We start from the raw sequence: 16,035 nt of genomic DNA, 5'->3' as shown, positions 1-16,035 counted from the left end.
CACCACCCTGCATTTTTAAAAACAACTTTGTGTGTTTGAAATACAATATGTGTTTGTATGCCTAAAAACATATGGTTTAGTTTTTCATAGCTTTGACTTTCTATAAATGCAATCATACTGTATGTATGCATTCTTCTGCGATTTGGCTTTTCCATTAACATTGCGTTTTTGAAGTTCATCCATACTGTGAGTAGCTTTGGCCTATAAAATTTTGTGATTATACCACCACTAACTTATCCACTTTCTTCTGTTTATTGACATTTGGATTATATCTGGTTTTGGTATTACAAAAACTGTCACTGTGAACACTCTTACACACTACCTGTGTGACTGTGTGTTTTCAGATTACATATCTAGGACTGGACTTGATAGGCTGTTGGGTCTTTTGTTCTTGCTCTTTAGTGGTTGTGTCAAATTCCTGATATTTCTAAAGAGGCTGTTCCAATCTACATTTCCATCAGCACTGTACATCTACTCTGGTTGCTCCACATCCTTACACCAACTAGATGTTATCAGACTTTGACAGTTTAGCCAGTCTGTTGGCAACAAAATCACCTCGTGGTTTCAGTCAGTGTTCCCTGGATTATCAATGACATTCAGCATCTTTTCTTTGGCTATTTAGGTTTCTTCCTCTGTAAAGTGCCTCTTCACCATTTTTATTGGGTTATTTTTTTCTTTCATATTTGTAAGGATTCCTTACGTATTCTGGATATAAATAACTTATCAGTTACACATGTCACTATATTCTTCTGACTATGGGATAGTGGACTTTTTACTTTATGTTTTCTTTTCATGAACAGAAGTTCTTTTTTTTTACATTGTTATTTTTATTAGTCAATTATCTTTTGAACATATTTAGATAATAAGAAAATAAATCACATAACAACTCAAGTATTTAGTTACTACTTACTATGTACTTCAGTCTCTTGCATGGATTCTGATTTCAATCTGGTTTCATTTTTATCTTGCCTAAATGGCTTTCTTCAACATTTCTTATAGTGCAGGTAATGAATTCTTTCAGGTTTTGTATGTCTGAAAAAGTCTTAATTTTTTAAAACTCTTTTTGCTGGGTGTAGAATCTTGGGTTGACAGTTTTATTTCTTTCAGTACTTTAAAGATGTTGATCCACTGTCCTCTCACTTGTACTGTTTCCAATGAGAAATCTGTCATCATCCTGTCTTTATTCCTCTGTAGGTATTGTAACTATATCCCTTGCTTTTAAGACTTTCTCTTATCACTAACTTTAAGCAATTTGATAATGATGTACATTGGTCTGATTTTCTTCATATTTCTTGTGCGTGGGATGTGTTGAAATTCATCACATTTAGAAAAAAAATGACCTTTATATCTTCAAATATGTTTTCTGTTTCTTTCTCTTTACTTTCGGGGCTCCAATTATGTGTATATTAAGCTGCTTAAAGTTGTTCCATAGTTCACTGATATTCTGTTCATTTCAAAAGTTCTTCTTCTCTTTTCTCTCTATGTATCATTTTTGGTAGTTCCTATTACTCTGCTTTCAGAAATGCTCTTCTGTATTGTCTACTCTTAGTATCATTCTGGTTTTTTTTATGTCATATAATTTTAGTGTAATTAAATATGTATTTCCTTTGTCAGTTATCCTTCTTGAAGAAAAAGTTGCAAAGATATTTGATTTATAATATCTAATTGTTTTGTAGTTATTCCTTTATTATGTAAGTCTTAATCCACCTGGAATAGATTTTTTTTTTTAACTACACAGTATGATGTAGAGGTTCCAACCACATATGTATAACCAATTGTTCAAGCACTATTTGTTAAAAAATCCAATCTATTCCTACTGTTCTGCAGATTCCAGTTCAAAACTGTACCATTTCTATATTTTTGTGGGTCTTCATCTTTTGTTCCATAGATCTCTTTGCTTTTTTACTCAACATTTATTATTTTAATTTTTATTTTATTGTGATAAGAACTCTTTATATGATAAGAACACCTACCCTCTTAACATATTTTAAGTGTACAGTACAGATAGCTATCTATAGGTTGAATATCATACAACAGATCTCTCAAACTTATTCATCTTGTATAACTGAAACTTTTTGCCTTTTCACACGTTCATGGGGTTCTTAAGGCAAGCATGCTGAAGTGGTTTGCCATTCCCTTCTCCATTGGACCATGTTTTGTCAGAACTCCCCACCATGACTCATCTGTCTTAGGCGGCCCTACATGGCAAGACCCTGATGCTGGGAAAGATCGAGGGCAGGAGAAGCGGGTGACAGTGGATGAGATGGTTGGATGGCATCACTGACTCAATGGATATGAGTTTGAACAAACTGGGAGACAGTGAAGGACAGGGAAGCCTGGTGTGCTGCAGCCTATGGGGTCACAAAGAGTTGGACATGACTGAGTGACTAAACAGCAACGAAAATAACTGAAACTTTACATTTGCTGATTAACAACATCTCATTTAAAAAAACAATTTAGAGAGTAAGAATAGAAAGCTACTTCCTTAACATAACAATAATACCTCTCAGGAACCAATGTTTAATGATGAAAGACTAGAAGCATTTTCATTTACACCAGATGTTTGTTATTTACCATAATTTAAGTTGTTGTGAAGGTGCTAAATAATGCAACATTTCAATAACAAGTAATATACCAGCTGGGAAGGAGGAGGTGATATTTTCTTATTTCCAGAAGCTATCATTATATTTATGAAAAAAATCACCAAAAACAATAAGAAAATTCTGTAACATGGTCAGTTGTAAAAGTTAAATGCAAAATTCAACAGATTCATTTCTATGGAAATAATTCACATCCAAAAGAAGAGATTCTGCTCACTAAAACAATGACACTAGATACCTAGGGATTCCAAGAGTAACTAATGTGTGCTAAGTCACTCCAGTCACGTCCGACTCTTTGCGACCCTATGGACTGTAGCCCGCCAGGCTCCTCTGTCCATGGGATTCTCCAGGCAGGAACACTGGAGTGGGTTGCCATACCCTCCTCCAGGGGATCTTCCCAACCCAGGGATTGAACCTGAGACTCTTACATCTCCTGCAATGGCAGGCGGGTTCTTTGCCACTAACGCCCTTATTGAGGGTGAGGGATTTATCACTTAATTCTCAAAGCAAACTATGATTATGCACAATTACTCTATTCATCTTGTAACTGAAAAACTGAGCTGCAGAAGAACTCAGTAACCTGCCAAGGTCATCCATAGAACACAGTAAAGATTTGAACCAGCGTTCACGATCTTAACCGCTAGGCAAGTCTTGACCATTTTTACTGGGTTATTTTTTTTCTTTCATAGGTCCCCCCCCCCCCCGCCCTACTATTTACAAAGAAAACCAAAGGACTCTACTAACAGATCATAAAAACACCTAATTCAGGGAAGATATGTTGCAAAGAAGAGCTTACCTAGTGACTCAGACAGTAGTAAAGAATCTTCCTGCAGTGCAGGAGACCAGGGTTCAATCCCTGGGTCAGGAATACCACGTGGAGAAGGGAATGGCTATCAACTCCAGTATTCTTGCCTGGAGAATTCCATAGACAGAGGAGCCTGGTGGGCTACAGTCCATGGGGTTCTAGAGCTGCACATGACCGACCAACCAATGCTAACACATGTTGTGAAGAGGATGGCTGAATGTCATGAAAGATGTCAATTCTTAACAGATTATATTTGAATTAATTTAAACCCAATAAAATCCTGACAGAATTTTTAATGTTAAATTGTATTGATTTATAATCATTCATGTCAGGGTTTTTTTCTTAATTTGCCAAATGATTCTAAATTCTGGAAACCTAAACATGGAAATTCTGAGAAAAAATAAAGGTAATTTGCCTTGTGTGCGCAGTCACACAGTTGTGTCCGGCTCTATGCAAAACCCCTGGACTACAGTCCACCAAGCTCCTCTGTCCGTGGAATTTTCCAGGCAAGAATACTGGAGTAGGTTGCCATTTCCTACTCCAAGGGATCTTCCCGACCCAGGGATTGAACCCACGTCTCTTGCATATCCCACATTGGCAGGTGAATTCTTTACCACTGCACCACCTATACTAGAAAGCTGTAGTTATTAGAAAAATGAGGGACTGGGGTAGATACAGACCAGGGTTCTCAAACTAGTGCAGCTTTGCCCCTTAAAGAGTTGGCAGTATCTGGAGGCATTTTTGATCATACAACTCAGGGATGGGGGCTGGATTGGTATACAGAAGTCAGGGATGCTACTAAAAATCTAACAGGACAACCCTCACTCCCATCCCTGACAATAATTTGGTTCTAAACAAAGAATAATCTGGCTCACAAATGGCAATAGTGGAAGGCAGAGAAACTAAAACAGACAAAAATGAATAGAAGAGAGTAGAGAAAGGAGCATTAGATCCAACTACCTATCAAAGTATAATCTAATAAAAGGTGTCATTAAACCAGTGAAACATCATGAATTTTAGATAATTAATGGACCATTCGAAAAAAAAATTAAAGTCCATCCTAACCTCATTTCTTACGCCAAACCTGACAGTTCATAAGAGTTAGAAACATCTCCACAGTATAAAAACAAAATACAGATCACAACCTGGGGAAAATAAGTGCAATATGTAGGTCAGACAAAAAATTAAACCTCTTATATACAAAGAGTTTTTATAAACCAATAAGGAAAAGACAAACCATTCAGATAAAATAGGCAAAGCACATAAAAAGGATATTCAGAAATTTAAAATCTGTGTAAATGTAATAATAAAAAGTGAAAATTATATGTAAAAACAAAATATCAATGTAAAAATGAAGTATAGTAATGAGAGATGCAAATTAAAATGAGATATCAGTTTGATGAGGTAAAAAAATAAGCCCATCATGACTAAAGACACAGACTTTTGAGTCAAATCTCCTGGAACAAATCCTATAGAGCCCTCTCTTACTGGCAGTAATAAGTACTACTAGCAATGTAAGCCTTCTAGCCTCCAGTCTCAGAAAAACTACAAAGGGCTCCCACTGAAGGTGTGGTTACATAATGAATAGTCTAAATTTATGTTGCCCCCATGCTGGATAAACAGCAGTCTTTCATATAGACTGACCTTATTTGGTTGTATAAATCTGTGGAAATTCAATCTTCCCGGTGCAAATTTACAGGAGACAATATCAGGAAATTTTATTAGCTGTAATGATTTATTCAGGCCTCTAGAGTGCCATTTATTTCCCAGTAGAAAAGTAGTTTAGAATATTTCAGTATTTCATTTTCCAGTGATTTCCCCCTAAAGTCCATTAAAAGTTCAAGTGAAAAAAAAATCTCCTACAAGTTGCAAACATCATTAATGGTTTGGGCCATTCTTATCAGTATTTCTGAAGAAACAGTATTTGCTTATAACCCTTATATCTTAAAAAGAGCATATGAGAAAAAAAATCCCTTTCCATTTGCTGTCACTAAATTAAAATCCATGATTTGTAGAGCATTTGTTACAATGCTTGTTACTTATCATGCCTGTGGGAACTGTGATTCCCAGGCAGTCTGAGATCAAGGGACACCCAGTGTCTGCCTGGGTCTTCAGACACCATTTCTGTGAGGCTGAATTGCCCAATGGATCAGTAACACAGACAGCACTCAGATACCAAAGGTGGGCTGTGTGGACTTGCCACCAAAACCTGTCCTCCAAACATACATCACATCTTGAGATAGCCCAGCCATGAGCAATCACCCTTGCCCAGCTCAGGTCCACACCCATTATAGCTGCTGGAGGAGGGAAGACAGTTCTCGTGAATTTGCTCTCCTTTCTGAGCACAGCGAAATCACTAAGGCTTGCGGGTTGGATGAAAGAATGACTTGGAAACAGAAGCATTTAAAAAAGAAAAGATGTTTACTTGCAGATAAGTTGCAAGGAAGTCATTCTTCAAAAGAATCAATTCATTAAATAAAATACCCAATAAGAAGTTGAGAATTAAAAAAGCACGAAAGATTACCAAATTTCCCAGGCTGATATAGTCTGTTAATAGGAAACCTCTTCACAAAAATTGGACACATCTTTAGCCAACAGCTCTGCAAAAGTTAATGGCAAAGTTATTTTATTAGGGAGTTAACTTTTAGAAAGCACAAAATCTTCCACTGGTCCCCCAACTTTCTTCGAGTGAACTCCAAATTTCTCACCACGTCTTGTAAGGCTGGTCACTCTGCTCCCTGATGTCATGTCCTCTCACCTTCTTCCTTGTGCTCTGGGCTCTGACCACCCTGAACCCTGCACTGTTCTTCAAACACAACAAGCAAGTTCTTACTTGAAACAAGTATTTGTTGAATAAGTAAGTGAGCATGAGTTTGAAAGGATAAGAAACAAAGACTTGCAGAAAGACCAACAGCTGTTCTTGTGTCTTCCCACATGGATTCTAGAGAGGTGGCAGAGGCTGGATTCTGAGAATGAGGCTCAGCAGAGGAGTGGAATTCCCCAAAGGCCAGGGGATACAGGGCTGACATCTGTATCACCTCTCCCCTCTCTTTTCTCTCCTTCATTCTGCTCAAGCAGAAGCATTGCCTCTTGCCTACACCATACCTGGTAACACTCGGGAGCCTCCCTCATCAATGATTCAGGCAGCTATGCTGGCATTACGAGGGTATCTGTACAGTAATTCCCTCCAGGCCATGAAATCTTGCCCTTTGGTGTTGTGTTCCACCCCAGCCCCGCTGTGATATTTTTTTTCTCAACCTCTTTAAGTATTCTATGTCTATTTAGCATGTTATTAAGAAGATGATAAGGAGATCAAACCAGTCAATCCTAAAGGAAATCAACTCCAAATATTCATTGAAAGGACTGATGTTGAAACTGAAGCTCCAATACTTTGGCCACCTGATGTGAAGAGCTGACTCACTGGAAAGTTGACTCATTTCCTGATGCTGGGAAAGACTGAAGGCAGCAGGAGAAGGGAGACAGAGGATGAGATGGTTAGATGGCATCATCGACTCAATGGACACGAGTGTGAGCAAACTCTGGGAAGATACTGAAGGACAGGGAAGCCTGGCGTGCTGCAGTCCATGGGGTCACGAAGAATCAGAGTTGGACAGACAGTGATGAAACAACAACATAAAAGGACACTATGCCTATGCATATAGGACTTTTGGGGGACACAGGGTAGGTGGAGGAAAATGGCCTTTCACACTATCTCAAACTTCATCAGCAATTATATAAAGCTAGGTTACATCCTAGAGTTTCCAAAATGGTAATGAGAAGACTTGTCAAGTGCCACACTCAGTAAAAGGGATCCCAAAAAGAAAGAGGTAGAACTCCTCAGAACCAGTGAAGATAGTCTGGTCACTGAGAGCTGTGATTTAAAAAAAAAAAAAAAAACAACGAGGAGAAATAAAACCAAGCTAATAACTTGTGCAGAAATTTTTCTTTTGTTTCCTACTTAAATTAGCCTTGTGATCAATCTTTGTTTCTGCACATTGAAATCATCTGAAGATCTTTTAAAAAATGCTGATACCTGGGACTCACCTCCAGAGATGCTGGTATCAACTGGGCTAGAGACTGATCTAGATGTTGGGATTTTTAACGCTCCCATGAGATTTTGGGGTGTATTTTTATAGTTAAAGTGAGATGATATAATCATTTATAAGGATGATGGCACAATGTTTAATTAAACTGGGTCCCTATACCAACAAGTTACAATGGGCAAATATCCTGGAGATAATGCACGAGAACAGGCATATAGCTGAGTCACTGTGCTATAGATACCAGTTGGTGTGATTACAGAAAGAATAAAGAATATCTGAGAATCCAGCATTCTAAACATCCTAACGGAGGGTGTTTAGGAGGTTTCTTCTTTATTCTTAAAAATATGTCTATTTTGGGGGCAGGAATAGGGATTCTGGGGATGGAGGGGAAAATTAACAAGTGTTGGGAAATATTGAAATCTTGGAGATTAAGCAGTTTTCTACCAGAATTTGCTCTTTTTAGAAAATTTAAAATTTTATCATCAACATTAAAACTTATGAGTTAAGTTATCGAAGAAGTGAGAAGTTCAGGCTATTCAGGAAAAGGAACACAATGTCGAGGTACCTCACTTAAAATCCAGGATCAGGTATCACTGGGGCATTGAAAACAGGTGTTGAAAGTGTTTTGGTCTCCTTCATGTGAACACACTTCCCCTTGGAATTTAAGCATAGTTCTCTGCACACAGCACGCCAAACACAGCTTCCACGGCCACAACACGATCAAATTCAAAATGTCACCACTTTTTTCAACACCAAGTCAGGATCAGAAGGTGTCTTGTCAACCAGCTGTTCCCCATGAATCCAGCCACGCGTCAGCTGGCCTTCTGGTGACTCTCAGTTGTGTAGTCACAGTGTTTTTGCTGCCAACACAGCTGATGCTGTTCATACTGTGCCCAGTATACTTTTTCCAGTTTATCTTACAACTCACAAACTGGTCGTTTACAGTGCTTCTGCCTGCAGCATGGACTTATAGTGGGAGGAGAAGTCATCAGACATCTTCCCTCGCACAGCTTTACATGTCTGGTTTTCTACACCTGTATGCCTACAGTTCACATCAGTTCAGTTGCTCAGTCGTGTCCGACTCTTTGCAACCCCCGTGGACTGCAGCACACCAGACCTCCCTGTCAATCACCAACTCCTGGAGCTTACTCAAACTCATGTCCATTGAGTCAGTGATGCCATCCAACCATCTCATCCTCTGTCTTCCCCTTCTCCTCCCACCTTCAATCTTTCCCAGCATCAAGGTCTTTTCCAATGAGTCAGTTCTTCGTATCAGGTGGCCAAAAGTATTGGAGTTTCAGCTTCAGCATCAGTCCTTCCAATGAATATTCAGGACTAATCTCCTTTAGGATGGACTGGTTGGATCTCCTTGCAGTCCAAGAGACTCTCAAGAGTCTTCCCCAACATAAATGATAGCAATTCCATGAGTTGTGTGCTGTCGGTAGCAATGGGGTTTAGGACATACTACACCAAAGTATGACCCTTCGGCATACTGAATATTTTAAATTGAAGGAATTTGAGAAAGGGCATGCACAGGAAGGGTTTTCTGCCCTTCCCTCAAAGCAGGTCATTAAACCCCCATGTGAGAGGTGATTTTCTGTACTCAGAAGAAGGGACACAGAGAGGAATGTGAATGAACAAGCCTTGACAATTTCCCCCAGTTTACTGCACTTAGCTCCTACTCTTTGCCTTATCACATCTTTCCATGACTTTCCACTCTCATCAAACCTCACCAAACAGCATAAAAGTGCTCAAGTGTAACTGTTTGTTCAAGTCTTCATTTCCTTAGGAAGGTTCCTGTGTCACATTAATCTTATATTGTATGCTTTTCTCTTGTTAATGTTTTTTATTACAGAGGTCCCAGTCAACAATGCAAAGGGTAGAGGAAAAAGGTATCATTTTCCTCCCCTACAATGCTATGCAAGTCCAACAATTTCATCTGATAAAGGAATTTCACCAATAGCTCATTCTGTGCTCTCTCAAAAATGTCTGTCTCTGACCTTGATCCTGGATTCATAAGCTTTTCTGTAATACTGTGACTTGAGCCTGTTTTTACTACAAGGAATGTGAGCTCAAAAGATATCTTTGGGTTCTTGATCTCATCCCCTATTAATAAACCTCAAGCTGGAAGGTATGGTGCTTTGCTTGTTTTAAAAAATACTAGCTGAGAATCTTTTAGAACTGATGAAAACCACAGAGTGGTGTGAGATATCACTACACACTCACCAGAATAGCTAAATTAAAAGAACTGACAATACCAAGGTGGTGAAGATGTGAGGGCAAAAACCCAAAAAAATAAAAACATAAAACTCTCAACAGTGCTGATAGGAGTATGAATTGCTACACTCACATGCAGAGCTTCCTGACAGTTCCTAGTAAAGCTGAGTATGTGCACATTTCATGAATCTTCCAAGTCTATCCCTAGGTTTATACTCAAAATAATGCACCCAAAATATAAATACTCACACATACAAAAATAGTTACGGCAGCATTATTTGTAATAACTTCAAATTAGAGACAATCTAAGTGTCCACCAACAGGCCACACTAAGAATGAATAGATGCTTATGACTGCATTTACATCAAATTAAGAAAATCAAGCAAAACTAACCTATGGTAACAGGAATCAGAAGAGGGGTTACCTTTGGGTGAGTAATGATTGAGATATGCACAGAGGAGATTTCTGTAATGTCATTAGTGTGTTTTTTTTTAATGTACAAAGTTGTGTTTACCTTTTAAAAATACACAGAACTGCACATTTATGGTTTGCGCACTTTCTTGTATGTTTGTTGTACTTCAGTAAAAATGAAGTGAAGTGAAATGAAATGAAGTAGTGAAGTGAGGAAAATGGAAACAAATCATGTAAGTCCTTCTCCTGGTGGTGTCCATGTTATATAGTGGCCTGGGTTATACTCACTTTACCAACATATGATTCACCCACCAAGGCCCCATTTATCCTCCTTCTAGCACCCCACTGGGCTTCCCTGATAGCTCAGTTGGTAAAGAATCATCCTTCAATGCAGGAGACTCCGGTTCGATTTCTGGGTTGGGAAGATCCGCTGAAGAAGGGATAGGCTAGCCATTCCAGTATTCTTGGGATTCCCTTGTAGCTCAGCTGGTAAAGAATCCACCTGCAATGCAGGAGACCTGAGCTCGATCCCTGGGTTGGGAAGATCCCCTGGAGAAAGGAAAGGCTACCCACTCAGCCCAGTCTATCATCAATGGGGTGAACAACAGAAGGATAGGATATAAAGGGTGAGGATTAAAGATGCAGAGGATCCCTGCAAATATAAGTCAATCTAATGACAAAAGCTACAAAGAGATGGTAAGGTTTTGCCCTGTTCAATGCAAAGAAAAAAAAATCAGAGCCTCAGATTCATTAATCATAAAATCTTTCCATAAAATAGAAATGTATCTTACGTTAAATCAGTTGTCATAGAGCTACTTATTTTCTGTCCTTTGCTGTGAGGAATAATATAAATTTAATATGAAGAGCTGTTATATAAACTTACTATGTCAAATGTCACCCCATAAAATACTACTCAAGGTGGCTATGTAACTCTGTGACATTCAAGTTACCATATCTCTTTACAGCTTTCTATTTTCTCCATAACAGTCTATACGTACAGCAAATGTTATCTTTTTGGATGAACTAGTGAATTGATATATTATTAATAAAATTAAATCAATAGCTGGTGAAATTCTGTTTAAAAAACTAACTTGCTGCTTGACTAAAATGCTTTTGTTAGTTTTCAAAAATAAAACTGGTTAATTGTGCTAAATTGGCTTGTGGACAGAGCTTAAATGTTGTGTTTACACACTGCTGGGTGCTGTTCAACCAAGGGGAAAGTTCAGTCTCTGGAGAGAAATATCTTTATTGATTACCACACCAAGAACAATTACACTGAAACAGAGGCTAGTGACTAAGACCTCTCAGTTCCTATACGACCTGAGGACAGACACCTGAAGAATGCCCACAAGGTCTGCTGTTTCTCCTCCTGTATACTAGACATTCTGAGAAGCTGAATGTGAAAATGAAAGTGTTAGGTGCTCAGCTGTGTCCGATTACTTGCAACCCTGTGGACTGTAACCCACCAGGCTCCTCTGTCCGTGGGATTCTCCAGGCAAGAATGCTGGAGCGGGTTGGGTTCCCATTCCCTTCTCCAGCGGATCCTCCTGGCCCAGGGACTGAACCCAGGTCTCTTGAACCCAAAGAATCTCGCGGATTCTTCACCGTCTGAGCCACCAGGTTGGACCATCACTATTACAGTTAGTGCTCAGCTTCTCAGTTCCACGGGTACACTCCTTGTCTGACCTGATACGTATGCTGGGAAAACAAACAACAAACCAGCAAAGAGTCCAGGACCACAAGCTTCTCCTTCTTTACTGACATAATTCATGCATTTGGTAAACAAAATGTCCTCCATGTTTTATATAATCCAGCACACACTGTTCCTCCAAGAGCAACAATTCAATGATCAGGGTGGGGGTTAAAAATTATATTCTACCTTTAATATATGTTGTTATTCTTAAATTTCAGGTTCAAAATCAGAATTTGGAGTGAACTTAACCAGAGTGATATATATATATACATATTTAATTAATTTTTATTAGAGTATAGTGCTTTACAATGTTGTGTTAGTTGCTGCTATATAGCAAAGTGAATCAGCTATATGTACACATGCATCCCCCTTTTGGATTTTCTTCCTATCTAGGTCACCGCAGAGCACTGGGTAGAGCCCTATTTTATACATAGCACTATATATATGTCAATCACAATCTCCAATTCATCCCCCCACACCCCGGCCAATATCCGCATGTCCATTCTCTATGTCTATGTCTCTATTTCTGCTTTGCAAATAAGGTTATCTGCATCATTTTTCTAGATTCCACATATAAGCAATATTATATGATATTTGTTTTTTTCTTTCTGACTACTTTACTCTATATTCCAGGTCCTTTGATGTCTCTGCAAATTGCACAACTCCATTCCTCTTTATGGCTGAGTAATATTCCATTGTATATATGTATCACATCTTCTTTATCCATTCTGCTGATGATGGACATTTAGGTTGTTTCCATGTCCTGGCTATTGTAAATAGTGCTGCAATGAACACTGGAGTGAACATATATTTTTGAATTATGGTTTTCTCTGGGTATATGCCCAGGAGTGGGATTGTTGGGACAAATGGTAATTCTATTTTTAGTTTTTAAGGAACCTCTATACTGTTCTCCATAGTGGCTGTATCAATTTACATTCCCACCAACAATGTAAATGTTCCCTTTTCTCCACACCCTCTCCAGAATTTATTGTTTACACATTATTTTTTGATGATGGCCATTCTGACTGGTGTGAAGTGATACCTGATTGTAGTTTGGATTGGCATTTCTAATAATAAAACACATCTTTTCATGTGTTTATTAGCCATCTTATGTCTTCTTTGGAGAAATGTCTATTTAGGTCTTCCACCCGTTCTTTGATTGGGTTGCTTCTTTGATATTGAGCTCCATGAACTGTTTGTATTATTTTGGAGATCAATCCCTTGTCAGTTGCAAATATTTTCTGCCATTCTGAGGGTTGTCTATTCATCTTGTTTATGGTTTCCTTTGCTGTGCAAAAGCTTTTAAATTTAATTAGGTCCCATTTGTTTATTTTGGTTTTTATTTTCATTACTCTAGAAGATGGGTCAAAAAAGATCTTGCTGTGATTTATGTGAAAAAGTATTCTGCCTATGTTTTCCTCTAAGAGTATTATAGTGTCTGGTCTAACATTTAGGTCTTTAATCCATATTGAGATCTTGAGAACTAAAAATTTCACTGCATATAGCACAGAAGTTTGATTCATTAAAAATGTATCATGTCGTTCAGTGGTTTGTTGACATTAAGCTATCACTGGATGACATAAAACACTCATTCCTCCACTAGAGGGCAGCTTAATAAATAATATATTAAGTAAGCAAGGCTTTCTGCAATAGAAAGATAAATCAAACTTTAAGAAAACATGAATTTATTAGGGACAATTACTGTACATTATGAAACCATATAATGAGAGCATTATATGGTTGGGAAAAATTATTAACACTGAAAAAAATCTAAACTTTATTTTTAAATGATTGATTCACCCACCTATCCACTCATTCATGTATACATGTGTGTGTTAGTCACTCAGTCATGTCCAACCTTTGCGGCCTCATGCACTATAGCCAACCAGACTCCTCTATCCATGGAATTCTCCAGGCAAGAATACTGGAGTGGGTTGCCATTCCCTTCTCCAGGGGATCTTCCCAACCCAGGCATTGAACCTGGGTCGCCTGCCTGGCAGGCAGATTCTTTACCATCTGAACCACAGTGAAGCCTTTGTGTTTGTAAAGCCTCACCTAATTAGCCAAAGGATTTAAAAATGGAAAAGCAATCCCAGAAGTCATAAATATGATCTTCATTTTAAAGGTGGACACACACGGGGGCTCAAAATGAAACTGTTTGCCTGAATTCACTTTGTTAGTTGATTCTGAAATCAGGACCAGATCTCCAATTCACAATTCCATGCTCTGTATTCACTACATTAAATCTTAAGATATTTTGGAAGTTCAAAAAGAAATAGCCTTCTGTTTCTGAGATTTCAGAAAACATCATCCGCATTGTTGGTACAAAACAGTATGTGTCTTGTATTCCATTTGTTTTCTGTAGTTTTCTTTCTCCAAATTGTGTGTTTTGGACTCCTTGGGCCTGTCTCTCTTTTTGTGACAACCAACAGAATTACAATTTTTACCCTTGAAAATCCATGAGTCTTTGGAAGTACTGGTAAAAGAAACCTCTGTAAATAATACAGGAAAAATGTTGTATTGTCTCCTGCAGCTTCAGAGAAAAAGCAAATCGCGTTGTGTATAATGAAAATGTTAGTAAAATACCTGGAATTTAGATGGTGATGTTATATCCTGTGACAATAACCCTCGCCCTATAAAAGGTCTAAATCTGATTGGTTGACTTAAAAACATTTGGCTGTGGAGATAAAATTTAAATTCTGTTCTGCTTTCCAGAAGCTCTAAGTGTGCATATCTTTTCATTTTAAGCCAGAAGGGAATCACTAACACTTCCTTTTTTCTCACTCTTGCATGTTGTGTTACGATTGGAATAGAGTTCTTATTTAAACAAAGGTCTTGTCTCATATAAATGAACAAGGTTCAAAAGCATTACCTGCTGCCCACAAGCTCTTTGAGGTAAAAGTCCAGAAAAAATGGTGTTTCATTTACTTTAAAGCAGCATTCGCATCTCTCTGGTGACTCAGATGGTAAAGAATCTGCCTTCAATGCAGGAGACCCGAGTTCAATCCCTGGGTCAGGAAGATCCCCTGGAGAAGGGAATGGCTACCTACTCCAGTATTCTTGCCTGAAGAATTCCATGGACAGAGGAACCTGGCAGGCTACAGTCTAAGGGGTTGCAAAAAGTTGGACACGACTGAGCGACAAACACAAATACCCATCTCTATACACTCATACATCTTTAGCCTTCAGTTACTTTAAATGTTAGGCTTGCTGTGCATGTGAAGTCACTTCAGTCTTGTCTGCCTCCTTGTATCTCTGTGGACCTTAGCCTGCCAGGCTCCTCTGTCCATGGATTCTTCAGGCAAGAACACTGGAGTAGGTTGTCATTTCTTCCTCTAGTAGATCTTCCCGACCCAAGGATCGAACCTGCGTCTCTTATGTCTCCTGCATTGGCAAGCAGGTTCTTTACCACTAGCGCCATCTGAGAAGCCTAGGTTTGCTGTGGTTATACCTAAATGATGGATTGAAGTTTGATAACTGTATCTGTGTTCATGTCTCATGGGCATTGTTCCACAGTTGATTCCACTAAGACCACTGGACTGTGTCTTAGAGGAGCCTGAGATGAGCAGACTAGTCATGCTCTGGTTGGCATCATCCTAAATCTACTGTGCATGACATTTGCTCTCTCTTTCTGGGACCTTCAAGGAAATTATTGCTCTTCTGGCCACAGCTGACAGTCAGTGGATCTGTGATGGATAGATTTATGTGTGAATGTTTGAGTGAAATATCAGTTCTGTTTCTCCAGGACCAAAGACACTGGAAAAATAAAGTACACTGAATTCCAAAATAGAATCACTTATAAAAATACTTATGACAACCACAGAATTCAGAAATGAAAACCTACTGCTCTATCTTTATCATTATTGCTTTTATAGGAGATCAATGAGTGAAGGGTGAAGGTGTGAGATTAGCTGAATAAGCTGGTTTTTTCTGTGTCACTGTCACCTCTGTGTCTGCTTCTGTATAGTTCTTACCATGATGTATTATGATCAAAGATTTATTTTCCTATGTCCTCTGCAATGCTCTCTTGTATATTTCAAATAACCCCATGACTTAGCCACAATGCTTGGCACATAAAATGTAACTCGTTAAATATTTTCTAAATGAATGAATTTTTAAAAGCCTATGAAAATAAAAGAAAGATATATGACTATGTAAAGGTGAAATGTTTGCAAAACTCAAACTTTGAAAATAGACTGGGATTCCCTTGGTGGTCCAGTGGTTAAGAATCTGCCTGCCAGTACAAGGGGAAAAGGGTTTGATCCC

This window comes from Dama dama, chromosome 15 (assembly GCF_033118175.1).
Source record: "Dama dama isolate Ldn47 chromosome 15, ASM3311817v1, whole genome shotgun sequence".
Taxonomy (NCBI): Eukaryota; Metazoa; Chordata; class Mammalia; order Artiodactyla; family Cervidae; genus Dama; species Dama dama.
The sequence above is the reverse complement of the archived record's forward strand: the minus strand, read 5'-3'. Positions refer to the sequence as shown.